This window comes from Mauremys reevesii, linkage group 23 (assembly GCF_016161935.1).
Source record: "Mauremys reevesii isolate NIE-2019 linkage group 23, ASM1616193v1, whole genome shotgun sequence".
Taxonomy (NCBI): domain Eukaryota; kingdom Metazoa; phylum Chordata; order Testudines; family Geoemydidae; genus Mauremys; species Mauremys reevesii.
The window spans coordinates 17,706,746-17,728,855 of NC_052645.1; the positions used below are offsets into that span (position 1 = coordinate 17,706,746).

The 22,110-nt window shown below is 50.4% G+C and overlaps 1 long non-coding RNA gene across 1 annotated transcript in view; it reads left to right on the forward strand.

Annotated features, from left to right (window-relative positions):
• The window catches only part of LOC120389059, a 131,099-nt gene extending 109,543 nt beyond the window's left edge, over positions 1 to 21,556 (forward strand). Inside the window, exon 3 of the long non-coding RNA XR_005590743.1 lies at positions 21,209 to 21,556. This is a non-coding gene — a long non-coding RNA (uncharacterized LOC120389059). The remainder of the gene's footprint in view (positions 1 to 21,208) is intronic.
• The last annotated feature ends 554 nt before the right edge of the window (positions 21,557 to 22,110 follow it).

Here is a 22,110-nt window from a genome sequence, read left to right on the forward strand (position 1 = left end):
GACTCCCCTCTCCCTGCCCACACAGACACCAGAACTGGGTTCCTGTTGGAACCCCCCCACCCTGAGCACCCTCCGCTCCAATAGCGGGAGGGGAATCTGGACCCCAACCCGGATTTCACGGTGAAACGAGCTGAAGTGAAACCCCCTAAATGCAAACATACCCCAGCTGTGGGGCGGGGCTTTGACACTAGCCCTGATCTGAGGTGTGCGGCTCCGGCCCATCCTAGCTGCAGGTGTCCCAGTGGAGAAGGAGCCGTTAGCATTTGGAGCTGGGGGCGGGGAGGGGAGGATTCAGACAAGACAGTCCCCATCTTGGACAGATACTTTGACTCTTTGCAGGCCCCAGATGGACCATTCTCCCCCTCCTGAGCTTCCTCCCAGGCAGCTCACCCCTCTCCAGCAATCAACTGGGCCTGGCACTGTTCCCCACCACACCAGCCCCCCTGGGCCCCTTCTGCAGCCCGGGACCCTCATCCCAATGATCCTGCCTTAACCCAGCCTACTTGGCCCTGTAGATCCTGAGCCTGTGGCCGCTGCATGGGGACTTGCGCCGAGGGGTGCGTTGCGCTGCTGGTGGGGTGCTTAGCTGCCCCCCTCACCCAGGCTGCTGTCTGGAGCTGAGCTGCATGCAACCAACCAAAGATAATTGGGCAGTTTGCAAACTGGGTCCCATCCGCACCACGAGGCACTTGGCAGCCAGCTGTGCCGCTGTCTGTCTGTCTCGTCTCTCCCCGATACGGTGCCACTCCCCTCGAGCGGCACGCCATCGCGCTGGCTTACTTTCCGGCGCCTTTGAATGGAGGGTGATGGGAGCGGGATGCGGTGGAGACGGCACTGCTGGCGTGAAGCCGCAGAGCACGTTGTGCAGGGATCCCAGGGGAACAGAGTTGGAGTGTAGCAGCCTCAGCAGGTCCGAGGTCCTGGAGCCACTTTGGGCGTCTTGGTCTGAGCTAATTGATTAATTGACCTGTCTTGGCTGCTTAGCTGATGAGTTGTTTCGGGGGCACGTGCAGGCTGTCAAAGCACCTAGGCTGTTAGTAGCAGGGATGCACAGCAGTGGGCGGTGGCAGGGCCATATCATGGCGGGGCCAGATGCAGGCCCCCGGCCAGAGGGAGCCATGACAGTGGGTTAATTGGCTCTCATGGCTGGGGGATTACTAGGCTGCTGCATTAAAGTCGCCTGGACTGCTGAGTTCCTTTGCTAGACTCCACTGCCCCTGGCAGCTGTGGGAGCTCAGCACCTCACAGGATTGGCCCCTGATGAGAGGCAACTGGGTTTAGTTAGCAGCAGCTTTCGCCCCAGGAGCTCCTGGGTTATAATCTGAGCTGCTGTTGCACATCTCTGCTTGGATGGAAGACACTAGAGAAGGGCAGATTGTTGTATTTTTCTGGGTGAAATTCACCCCTGCACACCAGTCCAGAGCAAAACCTTAGCACCTGGGGAATTTAAGTGGCATGTAAGCCTTGGACTGGCCCCTCTGCAGATGGGTGACTATCCCCTGCAACGAAGGGAACTCCACAGCGGTGCCTTTTTTAAACTCAGGGTTTGCAGCTAGTGGCTTGTCCCTTCCGTATATTTTATGGTGTGACTTTACACCTGCTCTTCTGGAGCAAGAGGATCCACATGGGGCGGGGGGTTATCCTGGTACAATTATATTGGTACAACTGATAAAACTTTCCAGTGTAGACAAGCCCATTGCCTCCGGAAGCGCCAGCCTGTGAGCTAGGAGTGGTGCATCTGCGTCGTTGACCTGTTTTTGGCAGAGGCACGGTGCACATCTTTGCCCAGGCAGGGAGTTGCTGTTGGAGACCTGGTGCCTGGGCCCGAAACCAGGCACTACAAGCAGTAACTCCACGGACTGCGATTGCTCCCAGCAGTTCCCCTTGTTTCTCAGGAGTGAGCTACGAGGCCAGTCCAATCTGGTGTCCAGCTGCAGAGCGTCAGATGCCAGCGGCTCTGGCTCTGTCTGTAAAACACTCAGCAGGCTCTGGAGGGCCAAGATTGCCAACGAACGCCAGGGCTGATCCTGCCTTTAGTTTCCAAGGATGCTGGCAGAACTAGAGGCTGCTCGGCACCTCACCTGGTCAGGCTCTGAGCTGCACCGCACCAGCCCACAGCAAGGACAGATATGGATCTCTGGCAAGGGCAAGCCAATCTCGGCAGATATTTAACATGAGCAAGTGGAGACTTTCTGGAGGAGTTAGTGAGGCTGCTGCTTAGGATGGCCAGGTGCCTGGTTTTCAAACGGAAAGTCCGGTCTAGAAGGGGACCTGACAGTGTCCAGTCAGCTCGACTGACTGGACACCCGAAGGCTGGTTACTGTGGGTGGGGGAGGCGCTGGGTCATCACCGTACTCAGCCGGGGCTGCGTCCTACCTGCACCGAGTGGCTGCAGCTCCCAGTGCCCGCAAAGCAGGTGAGTCCCTCCTAACCCGGGTGGAGGGGTGGGGGGGAGAAAGCAGCGAGCGGCGGGGGGGAGAGGGCAGGGAAGAGTAATGGATGGGGGCGGGGCCTCGGGGGCAGAGGCGGGGCAGGAGAGGTTCCGGCTCTCCTGCTGGAGTGCCTGCTTTTTAAATAGTTCCAAGCTGGTAACCCTCCTGCCGCTGTTTGGTGGAGTGCCTTTGTGCTGCGTGGCACACACCAGGGCACCCTGCCATCCGGCAGCCAGCTACATCGGGGAAAGCATGGCATGCCATGGGCCAGTGTGCCAATGTCCCCCATGCTGCTGGCAGGCTTATGGGAAATATTGGCAGTGCATTGTGGGATGCCTGCTGGGGAATTCGGGGAGGGAGAGGTCAAATGCATAGCATCGTCTCTTTTCACCCTATAATTCCCCACCGCCACACCCCGTTCCTGAACTGCTCACTCTCCGTGTGGATGCGGACAAGCGAAACGCAGCATGAGTACTGAGGGCCCAAAGGGAAGACGCCCAGTGACCGCAGTGGTCGTTGGATCAGGCCCTGTGCCAGGATTTCCAGAGGCGAGAGGCTGCTTCACCGCCATGACACTGACCTTTAAAATGGTGCTGAGGCTGTTTGTTTCCCATCTCTGCTCCCACCTCGGTGGGACACGCAGCCGTCCAGCGAGTGCGCGCCGAACAGCTACGGCAGCTGCTGCGGCAGGTTGGGGCATTAAATCTAAAGAGCTGATTAAGTGCAATGAAAACTGTGTCAGTTTCTTGTCACTGAAAAGAATGCATCAGGTCTGAGGATTGGAGCTTGACTGACAGCTGGGGATTGCTCGGAGACAGCCGATCAATCATTAGAGGAGATGGGAGAGAGGAAAGCTGCTCTTATCAGAGCCTGCCCTTTCTACCAGGAGCAACAGAATAAATATAGATCAAAGAGACCGAGCCGCTTGGAGCCAAGTTGTATAAGTGAGGAGAGGCCAGAAGATTATCCAGGGAAGGCCAAAGCGTAGTCAGAATGCTGCCCATTTAATGGGATGTTTTACAGATGCGGAAACTGAGGCACACAGCGAGGAAGTGTCTTTGCAAGGTCACACGGCAAGTCAGCAACAGCTCTGGGCGACAGAGCCCAGGGAGGATGTTTTTAAAAGTGACTAGTGATTTTTGGTGCTTTTTTTTTTTAATTGCACAAAGTTAGAGGCCTCAGAGGGGTCTGATGTTGAGAGGCCAGGTGCTCAGTGTTGCCTGAAAACCAGGCTTCTTTAAGGACTCCAGGACTGAGGTGCCCAAAAGCATTAGTGACTTTTTAAAATTTTGGCCCAGATCTCCTGGCCCCAGCCTTCTGAGCTAACCACTAGACCACGCTCCCTCCCTGTAACAATCTGCATTCTCTTTGCTATTTATGCTAGTTACTGAAGCGGTTTGGGGGAAAGCTTTTTGCCGCCCACAAGCTGCAGAGAATTCCTAATCCCGTGTTTATGACCCAGAAGAAGGAGAACAGTGTTGAATATTGTAAGAACACGGGTCAGACCAAAGGTCAATCTAGCCCAGTATCTTATCTTCTGACAGTGGCCAATGCCAGGTGCCCCAGAGGGAATGAACAGAACAGGTAATCATCAAGTGATCTATCCCCTTTCACCCATTCCCAGCTTCTGGCAAACAGAGGCTAGGGACACCATCCCTGCCCAGCCTGGCTAATACCCATTGATGGACTTATCCTGCATTAATTTATCTTATTTTTTGAACCCTGTTATAGTCTTGGCCTTCACAACATCCTCTGGCAAGGAGTTCCACAGGTTGACTGTGCATTAAGTGGAGAAATACTACTCTTTGTTTTAAACCCGCTGCCTATTAGTTTTCATTTGGTGACCCCTAGTTCTTGTGTTATGAGAAGGAGTAAATAACACTTCCTGATTTACTTTCTCCACACCAGTCATGATTTTATAGACCTCTCTCATGTCCCCCGTTAGTCGTCTCTTTTCCAAGCTGAAAAGTCCCAGTCTTATTAATCTCTCCTCATATGGAAGCTGTTCCATCCTTCTAATAATTTTTGTTGCCCTTTTCTGAACCTTTTCCAATTCCAATATATCTTTTTTGAGATGGGGACGACCACATCTGCACGCAGTATTCAAGATGTGGGCGTACCATGGATTTATATAGAGGCAGTATGATATTTTCTGTCATATTATCAATCTCTTCCTAATGATTCCTAACATTCTGTTCGCTTTTTTGACTGCCACTGCACATTGAGTGGATGTTTTCACAGAAATTATATTATATTTAAACTATATTAAAATTCAAAATGATCTGGACAAACTGGAGGAATGGTCTGGAATAAATAGGATAAAATTCAATAAGGACAAATGCAAAGTCCTCCACTCAGGAAGGAGCAATCAGCTGCACACCTACAAAATGGGAACTGACTGCCTAGGAAGGAGCACTGCCAAAAGGGATCTGGGGGTAAAGATGTGTCAACACTTGCAAAAAAAAGCAAATATCATTTTGGGATTTATTAGCAGGAGCGTTGTGAGACACAGAAAGTAATTCTTTTACTGTATTTTGTACTGATTAGCCCTCAACTGGAGTATTGTGTCCAGTTCTGGGTGCCACATTTCAGGAAAGATCTGGACGAATTGGACAGAGTCCAGAGAAGAGCAAAACAACCGATTAGAGGTCTAGAAAACATGACCTATGAGGGAAGATTGAAAAAAAATTGGGTTTGTTTAGTCTGGAGCAGAGAATACTGAGGGGGGACGTGTAACAGTTTTCAAGTACATGAAAGGTTGTTACAAGGAGGAGGGAGAAAAATTGTTCTCATTAACCTCTGAGTACAGGACAAGAAGCAAGGGGCTTAAATTGCAGCAAGGGAGGTTTAGGTTGGACGTTAGGAAAAACTTCCCAACTGTCAGGGTGGTGAAGCACTGGAATAAATTGCCTAGGGAGGTGGTGGAATTTCCATCATTGGAGACTTTTACGAGCAGGTTGGACAAACACTTGTTAGGGATGATCTAGATAATACTTAGTCCTGCCATGAGTGCAGGGGACTGGACTAGGTGACCTCTCGAGGTCCCTTCCTGTCCTGTGAGTCTATAATTCTATGGCTTCAACACACACTGTGAAATAACTAAACCCCCAAAGGAATAGAAATGACCTTTTACATGGTAATGGAAAAACCGTTAGTTTTAAAAAATAGTTTTCTCTATGTGGCTGGAAAGTGCATTGAAACTAAGTTCTTCAGAGCAAGGGCTGGCTTTGCCAATGCACAGTATTGCCAGCCCTCGTGTGTGTGTGGGGGGAATCATGAGCCAATCACTGAAAAATCATGAAATCTGTCTTAACAATCATGAGATCCAAAATAATTGGTTCTTTAAAAATATGTTTGGGTTTATAAGCCTTTAGGGTGCACTCAGGTCACTTACTACTTAGACTGGAAGCTTTTTGGGGCAGAGAGCACCCTTTTGTTCTGTGTTTTGTACAGGGCCTAGCGCAATGGGTCCTAGTCCACGATTGGGATTGCTACTCACCATGGCAATTAATAATAATAGGGTTAGAAACTTACTCTATTTTTTGAGACTCTCACATGACTCCAGGAGCAGGTGCTTTAAGAAAAACCAGTAACTATCGGAAGACTGGTGTAAGTGAATGCAACACCTGTATGTGTTTGAATAGCACCTAGCACAATGGGACTCCTGATCCTGGTTGGTATGTCTGGTGCTACTGTTATATACATAACTGATGATGATAATTAATAATGCATAATCAGGCTGATGTATTGGAACCAGAGCGGGGAAACCAAATTAAGAAGTGAAACTGATCAGCGTGTCCCAGCAGAGTTAAGTGGGGAAAAAAGGGAAGCAAACGGCACAACCAGTGAAAAGCACGTTCAAATATTAATGTTACGAGATGAGGCTGGATCAAATATATCCTCTGGGTCTGGATGAAACTCTGGATCTGGATCCAAACTGGAGCTGGAGCGGAGCTCTCCCAATAGTTCCGGTGTTTAAAATTTAGCTCCTTACAGGGGTCGTTCCAAGGCTGGAGCTCTGATCTGAACCTAGAGCTAGATCTGGACGTTGGATGCGGGCCCCCTTTCTATGGAAATGCTGCTAGCAGGTGGTGTTTGTCTTTTAATACATAGTTAGACCACAGCGGCTGCTGATCTTGGATGCCCAGCTTGGAACGCCTCCGGTGTCCCCTTAGGGCACCCAAACTCTGTGGCTGGTTTTGAAAATTTGTGGCCATTGACTTTTAGCTTGATGTGCTCCAATGACTCTCACCTGCTCCCCACTCCCAGTACAAACGCCTCTCTCTGGGCCTCTCTCTGCGGTGAGTTTAGTGCACGGCAAGCCAGGATGTGACTCTGCAGTGGCCAGCTGGCTACTTGCTAGCCTCCCGTGAGGTCTGCGCCGCTCTGGGACTTCTCAGGGCACCGTAGCTGTGCCCACCCAGGATTTTAGTGCCCGGCGCTGGAGAGTCACCCGGGTTTGTTCTGCACTACATTGCCATGCAGGCAACGCTGCTACAAACCAGTAACCTTGTGGTCTGTATTTACACTGCCCTGTGGATAAAAGGTTGGGGATCTCAAAGCTCCAGGAAAAGGGGGGGTAGAATGGGAGGAGGGAAGTACAGTAGGGTGATGGTAAGACCTTGGGAAGGCTGATCTTGTGGTCAGGACGCTAAGCTGGCCGTTGGGAGAGCTGGGTTTGATCCCCTGCTCCTCCACAGACTTTGTGTGATCTCCCTTAGTCTCTCTGTACCTCAGTTCCCCATCTGTACAATGGGGATTCGCACTGGCCTGCCTTGCAGGGGTGTGGTGAGGATAAACACATGAAGGAATGTGAGATGCTCAGATATTAGAGTAACGGGACTCATGTTTTGGGAACTATACTCTAAGGGTCTCGTGCAAAGCCCGTTAAAATCAATTGAAAGACTCCCACTGGATCCGATCCTTCGAGAGGCCAGTGTTACCGTATTAACAGCCCCAGTCCGTGAACTCCGACTCAGAGATTCCCACGAGAGCCGCGCCGGGCAGATAGCTGGGTTAATGACCCAAGTACAGAAACAGCAGCCTTCGGAATATAAATTAATTGGAAGAATTGCTGGGGCTGGCATATTTTTACCTCTGGTATAAATAAATGTAAAATGATTGTGCATTCTTCAGGGACCGTCCGGCTTCCCCTTTCTCTCTTGGCTAATTAATTTAATGGTTTTATGATTACAAAGAGATTGGCTAGGAGATAGAGCACTCTCTCTATAGAGGTATAGATGGGGCTATAGATAGAAATGTGAGACTGAAAACAAAAAAGGGGGGAAAAAACCCTCCTTGGAATAGGTACTTTTCGAATCTTTGAAACAAAAGGCTAATGGAGGTTTGGATTCCAATTGATTCATTGCAATTCATGAGATAGATGCTCCGTAATTTACACTGGGCAGGAGAGAGTGTGTGTGAGAAATGGAAGAGGCTGAAAATACGAAGGAGTCAATTACATTTTTAAATGCATGTAACTTGCGAAAGATGAGAGGAGGGAGCCCATCAAAGGATGGGAACCTGTTCTGTGACAAAACCAGTAATACGCTGTAAGAACTGGCCTTCTGTTATCTCATGGGGGCATCCCCATGAGGTGAGGTGGAACCGGAGAGCCCCATCCACAGATTAAGGTGCTATTCTGCCCTGATAATCTATTACCTAATAGGCAGGGAAGAAGCTGGGAGCCCAGTGGGAAGAGGGGATTGGGATTTATCGTTAATTTTGCTGTTGGACATCAGGGCCGAGTGCTGGAGGGATCCGTTTTTCAGGCAAGTCGTCATGAATTGGTGGAAGTTTGCAGGCAAGGGCGAAAACATGCAGAGAGCTATAATCTTGTTGGGGAATTGGCTCCTTCCGGCGCACACAGGTGGGTGCTGGAATGCTCATGAGCAGAGCCTTAGGGATTAGATGGAGTGGCAACGGGGGATCTCCAAACGTAGGAAGCCCTAGACAATACAGCTCTGGAGAACCTGAGTTCACATCCACTGCCCCAGTGATTTGGGTGGTCTCGGCCTGGCCTGGAGTGGATATTTAGGAATGTTGTAAAACTGTTGGTCGTTAGAGTGATTGGAAGTGTTTGCTAAGGAGCGGCCCCGGGCTGGACTATGACGTTGCTGTATAGGGGGAGCCCAGGAAGCAAATAGCAGGGCAGGACTGAGGTGCTTTGGCAGAGCTGTGAGTGTGGGGAGCCCAGAGCTGGGCGAGTAGAGGGGCTGCAGGTCACATTTGAGGTGCCTAGCAAGAGATGAGGAAACTCACACAACCGCTGTGATCTCTGCCTAACCTTGGCTTTACGCATGGCCCCTGAGCCCTCTCTCTCACGCTGGCGAGTAGCAGATTCCCCACAAATTTCTCAGAGGAGATTCATGATTGATTTCTTGGGTGGTTAGGAAACTGCACTATAAAATGCCAACAAATAGGCTGTGTGGTCCAGTGCCTCTGTTCAATAGAAATGAATTACTCCAGAAAGTGAAGCTCCCGCTGAGCAAACAACTCTGCATTGCACAACTCCCTGGGAACCATTAGTTCCAGTTCTGATTCACCCCCAGAACTGCAGCAGATGGAGCTGCGCTCCCCACTGGTGCAGTCAGGATCTGGGGGGAGGAGCTCAGCCCCATTTCAAAGGCACCCCTACTTCACAGCAGGCTGAATTGATTCCCGGCTCCCCGAGGACGTCACCTGGGCAAGGTGAGTTACAAAAGCTGGATCACGGTAAAACGCTCCAGCGCGCAGCGGCTGGGCGGGGATAGCAGAACAGAGGGAAGCACCAGAGCGCCAGCCCCCCTGGATTCGCTGGTGGAAAGAGTGACCTCAGAGCCCACGCAGCAGGAGATGGGCTGCGGAGGCTGGATGATAAACTGGGCTCTGAACACCCAAAGCTGGCAGCAGCTGGGCTCTGAGGCCCATTTGATATGAGCCACGGGATATCCAGCGGTGGGGAGGGATGAAAGGGGGGTGGCTAAAAGGCAGGAGTTTTCCATGCCCCTGCCCCCTTCCCCTGCTGTGGTTGGGCTCTGGCAGCTTCTAAGCCATAGCACACGGTGAGCGCCGTTGGAGGGCTCGCAAGCTCTTTAAAGGGATACTTCCCTGTGTCTCTACACGCTCCATCTCCAGTCACACAGGGCAGGACTGGCCTCTTCCTTCCAGCACTGATGTTACGGGAGCCGCGCCAGATTTACCCCAGCCTAAGCAGCTACAGAATCAGGCCCAACGTTTGGGTATGCAACCCATCCCTCACTTCCGGCTGAAGATGTTGGCTTGATGGGAGATGAGGCCTCACGCTTCCTCTGTCGCCAGGCTGGGAAAGGAGACACGGTGCGGCTTCCTAGAAAAGACCTTGGCGAAGCAGCGCGGTGCGAAATATTGAATCCCCCTGGCAACGTACCACGCTAGCTCACGCCCATCAGGACATCTGTGCCGGCCACGGGCCACTGAGAGCACGAGCGGTGATTGGAGGCAGGCGGAACGGCAGCGCGGCTCTGCTTCTCGGAAACCTGAGGAGCTGTTGTTTGGTTTTGCCAAAGCAAAGCCAAGGTCGGTGTGGATGCAGGCCCTGATCTATCCGAACTAGAGCTGGGACTTAACAGCACAGGACCCCGGAAAGCTCAGGGCTGGCGGGAGCCAAGGTTTCGGTTTGGCTCATTATGACAATAGAGGCTGTTTGCAAAATGTGGGTCTAGCACTAGGATCAGCGGCTGTTGAATCTCCTCCCTCCCCCCCATAGTGACTAGGGCTGTTCAGTGGGCTCGGGGGCTCAAAAGGGACCAGCTGTGGAGCCTGGATCTGGATCAGACCTTTCCCAAGGCTCAGCTCCCATGTCCCAGCCCCCACGGTTCGGGGCTTTCACATGCCCGGCCATGCTATCAGCGCAGCTGGCTCCGTGATGAGCTGCATCCTTTTGCATTGCAAAGAGCACCCCTTTCTCTTTCCTGTCTCCTTTTCTTCTGCTGCTTCCCATTGTCCCTACAACAATGCTGCTTCCTGAGTTAATAGAATCCTATCGCAGGCAGGAATCTGCAGCTGTCACTGGAGAAAATGTCCTCTCAGGGAGCTGCCTTTCATATCTGTTCTCCCCCTTTTCCATAGCTCCCTCAGTCAGGATGATGGACCGAGGCAGCCCCACAGGAGAGAGGAGAGAAGTGAATTGCTCTGGCTCCATCTCAGAGGCATAGGGTGGGGCTGTACGACAGCGGAACCTAGGAGCAAACTCATGTTGGAAAGTTTAAAGGGCCGGAAAATGAAAGGTTTGGGTTCTGGACCCTGAACCCCAAAGGAAGCACCAGGCTGCAAAACTTTTCATACCGGGGCTAACCTGCCAGCTTGGCCTTCAGGGCCCTGTTAGCGTCCGGAGTCCCGCAAACTCCGTATTAATCATGTTTATGACAATAGTGCCTAAGGGCCGACCAAGAACGGGCCCGCATTGTGCTAGGTGCTGTATGGACCCGGAGCAGCAGACAGTCTCCGCCATGACAAGCCTGCAACCTTAATAGCTCCAAACTCAGCCACTTCCTCAAGGCAGGTGCCTCGGTGTTTGTCATTGGTCCGTGGGGAGACTGGTCAACTCTTGCCAGGTCCCATAGCAGTTGCCAGGAAGCTGGGCAGCCAGCTGAGACAGGATCCCCTCAACACTGGTCTCGTTCAAAGACAAAACACCTCCTGGGCTGATGCAACGAGCTGGATCCTTGTGGTTGTGCTTTGTCGGTGAAACTCCTGGGGGATCCACCGCACCTCAGCATTTACCCTGTGGTGGGGCAGATCTTCTGCGGCCCTAAAGTCGTTTTATTTACACCAGCTGGGGAGGAGACCCGTTAACTTCCCTGGGGGTTGTGCATGATCAGCGCCTTTCGGGATCAGATCCTTGCCTATGCAAGCTACGCTCCCATTGACTTACCCACATGGCCAGCCCTGAGTGACAAGAATCTGTCTATATGGCCCAAGCACCTTGGTATCTGAGTCCCACATCCTCAGAGGCATCTAGGCACCTAACTCCCATTGATTTCAAGTGGGAGGGGGATTGGAAGCACTGGGCCAGGTTCGGTTCTCACACCAGTATAAATCCAGAGTAATTCTCTTGCACACACACGAGCTAGTGAAGATTTATTCTGGAGTGACTGAGAACAGAAGCCGGGACTTTTTCTTTAACCAATCTGTTAGTACAGACCCAATTAAACCCCCGTTGCGGTCTTGTCCTGCAGGGCATACATCATAATACATTCTAATGACAGTGCTTAACACTTGACTTCTTCACTATTTTCAGCGAGAGTCAACCGGATATTTGTCTAGAGCCGTGGAGCGCTTTGCTCTCCTGGAATTTGAGGGACCAATTCTCATCTCGTTCACTCTGGTGTAAATTGGGAGTAACTCCACTGCAGTCCGTGGATCTAGGTGGGGGGTGGGAAACAAGGGTGAGAGAGCAGAGAATCAGCTTTTCTATTTTTACTCGGGGCAAAATATTTTGTACCTTTATGCCCATTAACCTGATTTTTTTTTAAAAAAAAAAGGAACCAAGGAAGCCAGTTCTCGGTTTATTCGCTATTCTATTCTCTATGGGCTCTGTACCGCCCTCCTCTCTGTGGTATCCGAGCGCCTTCCAGCAGTGCACAGAGCTAACGTCTGTCACAATCCTTTTATCTCAATCAGGTTAACAACGCAGGGAAATGGAGAGAATAAATGGAAGCTTTCTCCGCCCTTCCTCAACCCTGCTGTGCGAATCAAAGAGCCCTCTGAATGTTCTTGCGGTTCAAGCACTGGGTGGGGACTCAGGAGATCTGGGTCTAATTTCTGGCTCTGCTGCTGACTCCCTGTGTGGTCTGGAGCAAGTCCCTTAATCTTGCTGTAGCTCATTTACCCATGGGCAAAATTAATATTGCACCAGCCTGCCCTGTGTGTGCTTAGATTGGAAGCAAGGGGCAGGGCCTGTCTCTGACTATGTGCTTGTACAGCATCTAGCGCAACGAGATCTCTTGGCACCCCCGAATGTATTGTTATTACGAAGGCCAAGTCCCGATCCAAAGTCTGGGGTGCGGAGTGAAGCCACCTGCCGAGATTTAATTACAGCCCCAGATGTGCTGGCCCAGATTCTGGGCCATGTGGACTTTGCCGAGGGTAAGAGGGCAGGGCTGAGCCATGAAGATCTGTCTTTCATTTTCTCCCCTGCGGCTCTTCAAACCAAGCACAGTTGAAACCTGATAAAATTGCACACGAGAGGGCTGGCTTCTGAAACGTCCTTCGGTTTAGTGCACAGAAAACAGATGATTGCAACTGCTCCGTCCTCATCTATCAAGTCCCTTTTCAAGAAGCACTTCACCTCTGGTGCTTGCAAGAAGGCCTGACTGTTCGGGGATACGCCTGGCGCAGGGTGTGTTGTCTGCTTCCCTGAATGGGATCCCCTCAAGTTGGCTCTAGGGGAAGGGGAGCGATCACCGAACTACTAGAAATAAGGAAAAGATGCTAAGGGAGAAGCTTTCTTGATTGCTTTCCTGAGGTTCCTGTTGCCTAGGAAACCGCTTCCCTCTGGTACCCGAGTGTCCCATACACTTGGTTCCCATGGACTTGCTGGATTTGGAGAATTGCCGTTCATTTGTCATCCTCGTTACGTTGACTGTCCTTTTGCAAAGTGATTTGGGCACTGGCCGTGCAGATCACAGCGTTCGTGTCACTCCCAGTGGTCGAGCCAGTGCCTGGGAGAGAGGACCCCGCACAAAGCGAAACGGGAAAGAGCAGAGCAGAATCAGCTCAATCGAAGCTTCACACGGTGGCAGGTGATTTGCTCACTGGAGAAATGCTCCGAGCCTGATTCCCGGAGTTATGTACACCTGAGCAAAGGGAGCCCTCAGTGCAAGTCAGTGGAGACATCTTGTCTGGTAGCAGTTCGCATCGAGAGGAAGGATGGGCTTGTCATTAAGGCACTGACCTAAGCTTCCTCAGTCATAGGTTCAATTCCTGGCTCCCATGTCTATGCTGCAATAAAACACCCGCGGCTGGGCCATGTCATTGGGCTCGGACTTCAGGACCCTAAAATTGCAGTGGAGATGTTTGGGTTGGAGCCTGGACCCTGTGAGGTGGGAGGGTCCCTGAGCCTGGGAATCGACACTCAATTTTGTAGCCTCACCAGCCCGAGTCGGCTGACACAGGCCAGCCCCGGGCGTTTTATTGCAGTGGGGTCGTGCCCCGAGAGACTTGCTGTGGGTCCCTGGGGGTGAATTGCTCTGTCTCGGGGCTCCCTCTGTGCAACCGCTATAATAATCTCTAGATAACATCAGGGTTGCATCTGCATTGCCCGGGTGCAGATGAGCCCACAAAGTCTTGTCTCTGGGGCAAGGACCGTCTTTCTCTATGGGTCTGGGCAGTGTCTAGTACGGGGAGGCCCTGATCTCAGCGGGTCCCACTAGGTAATACTACCTCTAACACTCCAGCCCCTTTTCCTCCAGGCACATGACTCCACAAGGTTGCCGGGCAGGGGAGATTCACTCGGCCCCACAGTGAGTCTGTTCCTTTTTCTGTGTTGATACTCCCGTCCCTCTTCCTTTCTCCTTTGCCGCTTCTCTCACCTTCTTCTCTGTCTCTCCATAGCCCTGTCTTTCCCCTCCCTTGGAAGCCCATCGGTGTCTGCTCTCTCCCATCACCTTAACCCCCCCAGCCCCCACCTGGTCATTTCCAAGTCTTATTCAATGCTCCCCCCATTGCTTTTCTCTCCCTCTGGGATTAGCTGTGGAATTGGAGTTTGCAGTGGAAGCAGCACCCCTTGCTGGTAGCATCTGAAACCAGCTCAGAAACCAACACAGCAAGGGACTTGCAGACAGGCCCATCAGGTCGAGGGATGCAAATGTCCAGGCTCATTTTCATTCTTGAATATGATCAGGTCCTAATCATCATTCTAACATACACCCCCAGCCCCGGTGGGTTGATGGGGAGGGATTCTTGCTGCTTGCTTGTTACTGGCCTGGTGACATTGAGAGCAGAAGGCTACTAATTGCACTAACTAAAGTAGAGGTGTCAGCCTCCATGATGTATTCTTATGGCCTTGTGTGGCAGTTACCCCCATGAGGGGGAAGGTCCTGATGTGTGGAATCATGGAATCACAGGTCTCCTTAAACAGAGGGTGTTAAACAAAACAACTTGACACTGGAGAACAAACAGGCTTCCACACCGCTCTCAACCCAACATTGTCTCCCTTGTTTACCAGGGTCCAAACCCTGTCTGGGATGCTGCCTAACACACAGTGATATCTACTGACTGAGTAGCATACCGCAAGAACATAAAAACGGCCAGACTGGGTCAGACCAAAGGTCCATCTAGCCCAGTATCCTGTCTTCTGGCAGTGGCCAATACAAGGTGCCCCAGAGGGAATGAACAGAACAGATAATCATCAAGTGATCCATCCTCTGTCGCCCATTCCCAGATTCTGGCAAACAGAGGTTAGGGACACCATCTCTATCCTTCCTGGCTAATAGCCGTTGATGGATCTATCCTCCTTATCTGGTTCTTTTTTGAACCATGTTGTAGTCTTGGCCTTCACAACATCCTCTGGCAAGGAGTTCCACAGGTTGACAGTGCGTTGTGTGAAGAAATACTTCCTTGTGTTTCTTTTAAACCTGCTGCCTATTAATTTCATTTGGTGACCCCTAGTTCTTGTGTTATGAGAAGAAGACGGGGTTGGAAGGGAAATGCAGAGGGAAGACAGGAGCCACAGAGATGGGGAAGAGAAACAGAGAAAGGTGGACAAGGAAGGAAGTGAAACACGGGAGAAATAGCAGGAGTCTTAAAGGGGAGACTATAGTCCCACAGCCTGGTGCTGACTGCATCGGAACAGTTAAGCAGGATGATAGCTGAAAGCTTAGTTACTACAGGCCAGCCCTGTTGTAGCTGTGCATCTGTGAGTAACATGGACATCACTTCGAGAGTGAGGGGTCGAGGGAGTCCTGACTGTACGCCCTGGCCCATGGACCAGATTTAATAATGGAATTGGGAGGAACCTGACAACTCGAACAAGGAATAAATAGTCAAGGCAGGTGCTGCTCCAAACTGACCCACTCCACACCCCTCACCCAGCTCTGCCAGTGCCCCTCAGTCCTAACATCCAGCACCCTTGTCCTATCTCAGAGCCTTGCAGCCCCAGGCTCCCTGGGACATCTCCAGCCCATCGTGCCACGTTCCAGAGGGGCCTTGGGCTGCAGAGGGATATGTCTTCGGGTTTGAGATGCAGTCTCCAAGCTCCAGGGCCTGATCTGACAAGGTGCTCAGCGCCTGCCGCATTCGCTGCCTCCAGGTGGTGTTACAGGCCCTCAGCACTTCTCAGACTTGGGCCCAGAGTTTTTGGCTGCAATCTGCATGATTTTAACCCAGGTATCCTGGGCTGAGGAAGCTAGTCCATGAACCCTACATCTCCTCTTGGTGGTCCTGATGCTGAATGTCCTGGGGAGGCGAAGCTCTTGTAGAGTCTCCTATGCATCATCTCCTAAAGGTTAGCCAGGTGAGGGATCCAGAACAGACCCCCCTGATCAAAGACAGCCCCAGTGGAGTGGACCAATTCATTACACCCAGGCCCTGTTAATTCAGCAGCCACACCTGATGGCTGACTTCCCCCGCAGGCACAGGGTTTGTAGGGGCCATCCGCCTGGGGAACAGGTAGCTGGAGGTACAGAGAAGTAAAGAGAGACCGGCGGCCGGGTGGGTGTGCCCAACGCGCTCTGAAGGCTGGACTCGCTGTGCATGCCATTAAGGCTTATATCACTATCATGTTAGAGTCCCCAGAGGCAGCGAGCCACAGATTGATTTTGACAAACACTGCACAGAAATTGCATCTCAGCGAATGTAAATTATTCAACAGCTTCCAGGGAAAACGCTCCCTGACAAAGCACTGGAAGCGATGTATTCTAACACACTGTCACATCCCGCCGAGCGCCGCAAAACCTCACCCCCTCCCTCTCCAGCGTAAGAGTGCACCCACGTGTGGCAGTGCGTGTGCCTGTCGCTGCACGGGTGGGTCAGTGTGTGTGTGGGTGCATGCAGTGCATACGTGTGCATGTTCGTCTGTACATAGGCGTGTCAGTGCGTGTGCACGCAGGCCATTGCATGGCAGTGTACATGGGCACCTGTGCATGCCAAACAAGGATATGGGGAGGGAGCGCTGAACTTCATCGCTGTCTCTCGTTGGGCTGCTAAGGGGAAGACAGACAGAAAGCCCAGTGTCGAGTCTGCTTTCCGTTTCAGCTGGCGTGCGTCAAATCAGCGTGTGCGGGGAATAGGTTACAGGCTGCTTCCTTGCCGCCAGGTTCGCTCTCCATTTGCTGTGTCAGCCTGGGCATTTTGTCTGTTTCACAGCAGTTGGGCTGGGGCTGGGTAGAAGCGGGATGGGGGCAGTTGCAATAGAAAGGAGGAGAGAAAATCACCCAGAATAACCTTTGCCGTGAATAACAGCTGAGGGCAGCAGATTGAGACTGGTGGTGGAGTGGTGCTCAAGGCGCCACCAGATTTTTTTTTTTTTAAAATACTGATCTGTATGTGTGTGTCTGCGGGGCGAGCACCGCATCCCTGCATATGTCGCTAAACACGGGACAGGTCTCTAGACAGGGCGTGCAGGGTTCGTGTATGCACCACCCATGGTCAGCACCCTGAGATGTGCCCCTATGTGGCTGCACAGCACATTGTACTTTGCTCTTGTGTGACTCCACTCCTTTAGAATTGGCTACCCCGGAGAGCTGGACCTTTCATTCACTCCTTTCAGAAAGTCCTGGCTGGGAATATCCCCCATTTTTGCAGAAAACATTTTACATTAAATCATCTCCCTTAGTTTAGTCTTAAATATCTTCCATTTAGTGCAAGACCCGGAGTTAGGAGCAGGGTTGGCCTGTGGGTTAGAATTAGCCTGAGTGTTACAATTAGAGTTAGAACAGTTAGGATTAGCCTAGAAATTAAAACTAATATTACCCAGGGGTTAGGGTTAAAATTGACCTGGGAGTTAAGAGTAAGTTGGATTAGAATTTGGAACAATATTGGGAGATATTTGTGCTATTTTTACCAATAGTCTTACAAATTCTGTTTTTCACAGACTATATAGGCAGTTATATCTTGGAGAAATGCCTATTGTCTGCTGTGGTGCAAATCCTTTCACAAGATGAACATCATCATCAGTACAATTGTTCTCGCTGACTGAATTATTTTAGGTGTTGGGCTGGTGCCTACTGATTATACCCATGTAGGCAAGAATGCCAAGATATTGTAGGATTAGGGTTAGCCAGGAAGCTCATTTTGAAGCAAACGGTGAGCCAGACGCCACCCTGTTACTCATTTAAGCCCACAGAGCTCTGCTAAAATCATGACGTAACCAAACGGGCAGAGTTCCGGGACATTAATGGAAGTTAATGCTGCAGTCTTCCAAAGCCATAGAGTGCAAGGCCAGAAGGGCCGACCTGATCATCTCACCTGACCTCACCAGCAGCACCAGCTACCCTCTCACACTAGACCCAGCACCTGAAATGAGACCCATGCATTACAGCCCTCCAGAGAGTACGCGGTTATGTGCCACAGGCAGAGAATGGGAAAGATCGAGGGGCACCAACGGCCCAGGGCCATGACAAAGCAAGATACACCCAGTGTGTTGGCTGGGAAAGGTGCTGCTGCTGAGTGATGCTAAATGAAGCCAATAAGCAATGTCCCATCAAGGCACCTTCACAGCCTTCTCCTAGCCCTGTGCCTGGGAGATCAGAGGGGTCAAACATGAGGTCTGAGTGCTTCACAAGCAACCAGGATCAAACAGGAGTAGCGCTAAGGCAGGGAAGGGAAAACAATGAGAAGGGGAAGGTGTTTTGAGCCAATCCCTTACGGAGGTGGCATTTAAACAGATGAAAGGAGTGGAAGTCGGCAAAGCAGCCAGTGTTGTCTGAGCAGGATGTGCTAGAAATGAGACTATGGAAATGATGCCTTGACTGCTTCTCCTCCCGCCTAACACCCCTGCCCACAGAGATCTTAATAAAACAACAGTCCATGGTCACTGACCCAGATCCAGTTATTAGCATAAATGTTATCAAGGTGGCAGGCACTGCTTTCAAGGCTCATTAGAGGCCTGGCGGCGTCACCGAGGGGATGGGGTTCTGGCGGGATTGTGTTTTCTTTCCGTGTCTCTCAGGCAGAGGAAGCAGGTGCACAGAGCGTGTATCTATATCCCCTTTCCCAAGGCACAATGGAGGCGTATCCTGGGGTAGCTTCACTAGCAGGGAAAGGAGTCAGACGGGGGGAAAAATTGCTCAAAGCGCTAAATCATTCTTGAGCTGAGTCATTATGGTCTTGATTTTTCTCCTGTCTAGACCTCGCTGGGAGTGCTCCGGTCCCAGCACCATATAACGGATCGGCTTCCTAACTGGAAACCCATTTGTCACTCCGACAAAGTCATCTGTTAATTAGCAGCGAAGTAAAAAAAAATTCCCGCGACGTGTTCGACTGACTTATTAATCTGAATTATTTTTTCGATTGTAATTGTTAATGAATCAGCCTGCGCTGGCGGCGTCCCACGGTGGCTCCTGGCTGGCGATATTAATTAACAGCGGGCTGCCCTTTGCCATCAGAGCCACTGGAGTTCCAGGCTGCGAAGGGGTAGGGGGGTTGGTCTTCTAATTAAAGACAGAACATGTGGTTATCATAAGACAAGTTGCCTGGTAGGGTTGCCAACTTTCTAATCGCACAAAAACAAACATCCTTGCCCTCCTCTTCTTCGAGCCCCCCCTCACTCCATCACCCCCCACCCCCCGGTCGCTAGTGACACTTCAGAGCATGGTTTTCAATCCCTGCCCATCCTGGCTAATAGCCATTGATGGACCTATCCTCCAGGAACTGATCTAGTTCTTTTTTGAAGGCCCTATTATAGTCTTGGCCTTCACAACATCCTCTGGCAAGGAGTTCCACAAGTTGACCGTGTGTTGTGTGAAAAAATACTTCCTTTTGTTAGTTTGAAACCTACTGCCTATTAGTTTTCATTTTGGTGACCCCTAGTTCTTGTGTTATAAGAAGGAGTAAATAACACTTTCTTATTTACTTTCTCCACACCAGTCATGATTTTATAGACCTCTATCATATCCCCCCTTAGTTGTCTCCATGCTGAAAAGTCCCAGTCTTATTAATCTCTCCTCATATGGAAGCTGTTCCATCATTCATTCATTCATGCCGTCCCCCAACCCGTATGTGGGGGGCCAACAAGATCTCCATAGTCTTCTATCCTGGGCCATTCGCTCTAGCTGGTTCCAGGTATAGCCCATTTTTTTGCTATCAACCTGAAGGTCGCGTCGCCAGGTATTTCTTCCCCTAATCATTTCTGTTGCCCTTTTCTGTATCTCTTCCAATTCCAAAATACCTTTCTTGAGATGGGGTAACCAGATCTGCGCACAGTATTTAAGATGTGAGCATACCATGGATTTATATAGAGGCAATATGATATTTTCTGTCCTATTATCTATCTCTTTCTTAATTATTCCCAGCATTCTGTTCGCTTTTTTGACCGCCGCTGCACCTTGAGTGGATGTTTTCAGAGAACTATCCACAATGATTCCAAGATCTCTTTCTTTTCTTACCATAGGCAATTGGATTAGCGTGGTCACTGGCTTGATCCAACGTGGGAGTTTCTATGTGTAAGGACCATAGTTCTTGCTACTACTAAGTGTGTATGTCTATATTTTATTCTAATTAAGAAAACAAGACAATACCATAGGGCCTAATTCATTTTCCTCAAGGCCCTTTGGGCCCCTCTGACACTGAAAAAGCACTGTAAAGTTGGTATGAATGTGGTTTGATTTGCACCCCCATGACTAAAGATGGGCCAAGAACTGATTTTTCAGTTTCTAGCAGAATGGAAAAATAGATTTTTTTTTAAATTTATTTTTTGCATTTTAGGTTGACAAGAAAAGGAAAAATGTCAAGTGTTTCAGCAAAACAAAAAAGTCCAAAAAAATGTTGATTTTGGTTGAACAAAACATTTCATTTTGGTTTGGGTCTTTTTTAAACCTTGTTTTTAAAAAACAAAAAAAAACAAAATTGAAGTAAATTTTGAAAAGAAATGTCATTTGGAATTGAGAAATGAAAATGGTTCCTAAAACCAATTGTTTTGCTCCCCCCCCCCCGCCCTCCTGGACTGAACAATCTGGAGAATTTGACACGAATTCATGAAACGTTTTGGTCGACCCAAATCTACATTTTTCGGCCAAAAGAGTTTCATCCAAAAATTTTTGTTCAGCTCTGGTAGGGGCCTTACTACAAATGAGAGTCAGGCCCATTGGTTTATATTTGCGGAAATCAGATGATATTTCACACTGTAAGTATGTGTTTGATTGGAACACTGCCCCAAGGAAGGATGATGGGGAGGGACCTCTCTTCTCTTACTCCCTGCACTGGGACCGGCCAACAAGGGAGCTAATGAGTGCCGGCTAGGACCATGTGTTTGAGTGAGGCAGATGGTTGCTACTGGGAACTGGACTGAGACCCAGCCAGACTTGTAGACGACTAGGCAGTGATGACTAGTGATTACTACTCACCTGAACTGGATTGGACCAGAACCTTCCATGTTACTGGCTTTGTGTTCCCGCTCATTCCCTTCCCCCCATCAAATCTCTTTTAATATTAGAGATCATTTGAAATTGCTACATTTTAGATAGATAAATAAATAGAAAGAAATGTTCATCTATCTATCTATCTATCTATCTATCTATCTATCTATCTATCTATCTATCTATCTATCTATCCTCATACACCTCCTCTCTCTCTCTCTCTCTCTCTCTCTCTCTCTCTAGTTTCTACAGACCTGTCTATTTCGATAAGGTGACTGTGGTATCTGAGCACCTACAGACAATCATCCTTCAGTTTCCAACAGACACCAGACCACCCCAGTCCCATGTGTTTGGGCTTCTGCCAAATGGGAAGGTATCTTAGGCTGGGTAAATACCTGTAGAAGGATATTTGCTTCATCCGCGTGAGTTGCTCCAGGCAGAGAGGTGGAGCCGGATGCAGCAGCTACGAAGGATTAATTTGGATTCCTTTTGGTCCTGTGGATACCTATCCGTGCTGCTTTCCATCTGCTGTATTATTCCAGCATTTAATTATTTACCGTGGTCTGTGTGGGCAGCTGTATAGAGGCAGTTATTGCTTAATTGAGCTACTTGACACCAAAGCTGCCAAAATAATAAAAAATAAAACCTCAGCCGACTCCAGTCTGGTGCTTAGCGGGACCCAGCCGGCCTGCTCCGGGGGTGAGGAAGGGAAGAGGGTGGGGATTGAGTCATTGGGTGCATGCCTGGTGCTGCGGCTCTGGGGTGGGGAGGAGGGATGGCAGAGGGGACCCGCTGGGATGCGGGAGGGCAGAACAGGCTGTCGCGGAGATGCAATTGACATAGCAGAGCTGTAGCCTGACCTGGGAAGGGCTCCTGTGAACGACAGAGCAGGCAGATGAGGCAATTGGGACAGGCAGCGTGCTCAGGAAAGGGACAGACTCACCACACATAGGCAGCGGGCAAGCAGGTGCTCTGCCAACTTCTGCTACACAGCTCGGTCACTGCGCCTCAGTACGGCTCTGCAGCACCCCCTGCTCTTCCGGTCCTGGATCTGCCCCTCAGTCTTATCCTAAGGAGAGGCTGCCAGTCACATGACACAGACACACCACCCCTTGGGATTAGGCTGAGACTCTCACACTCATTCC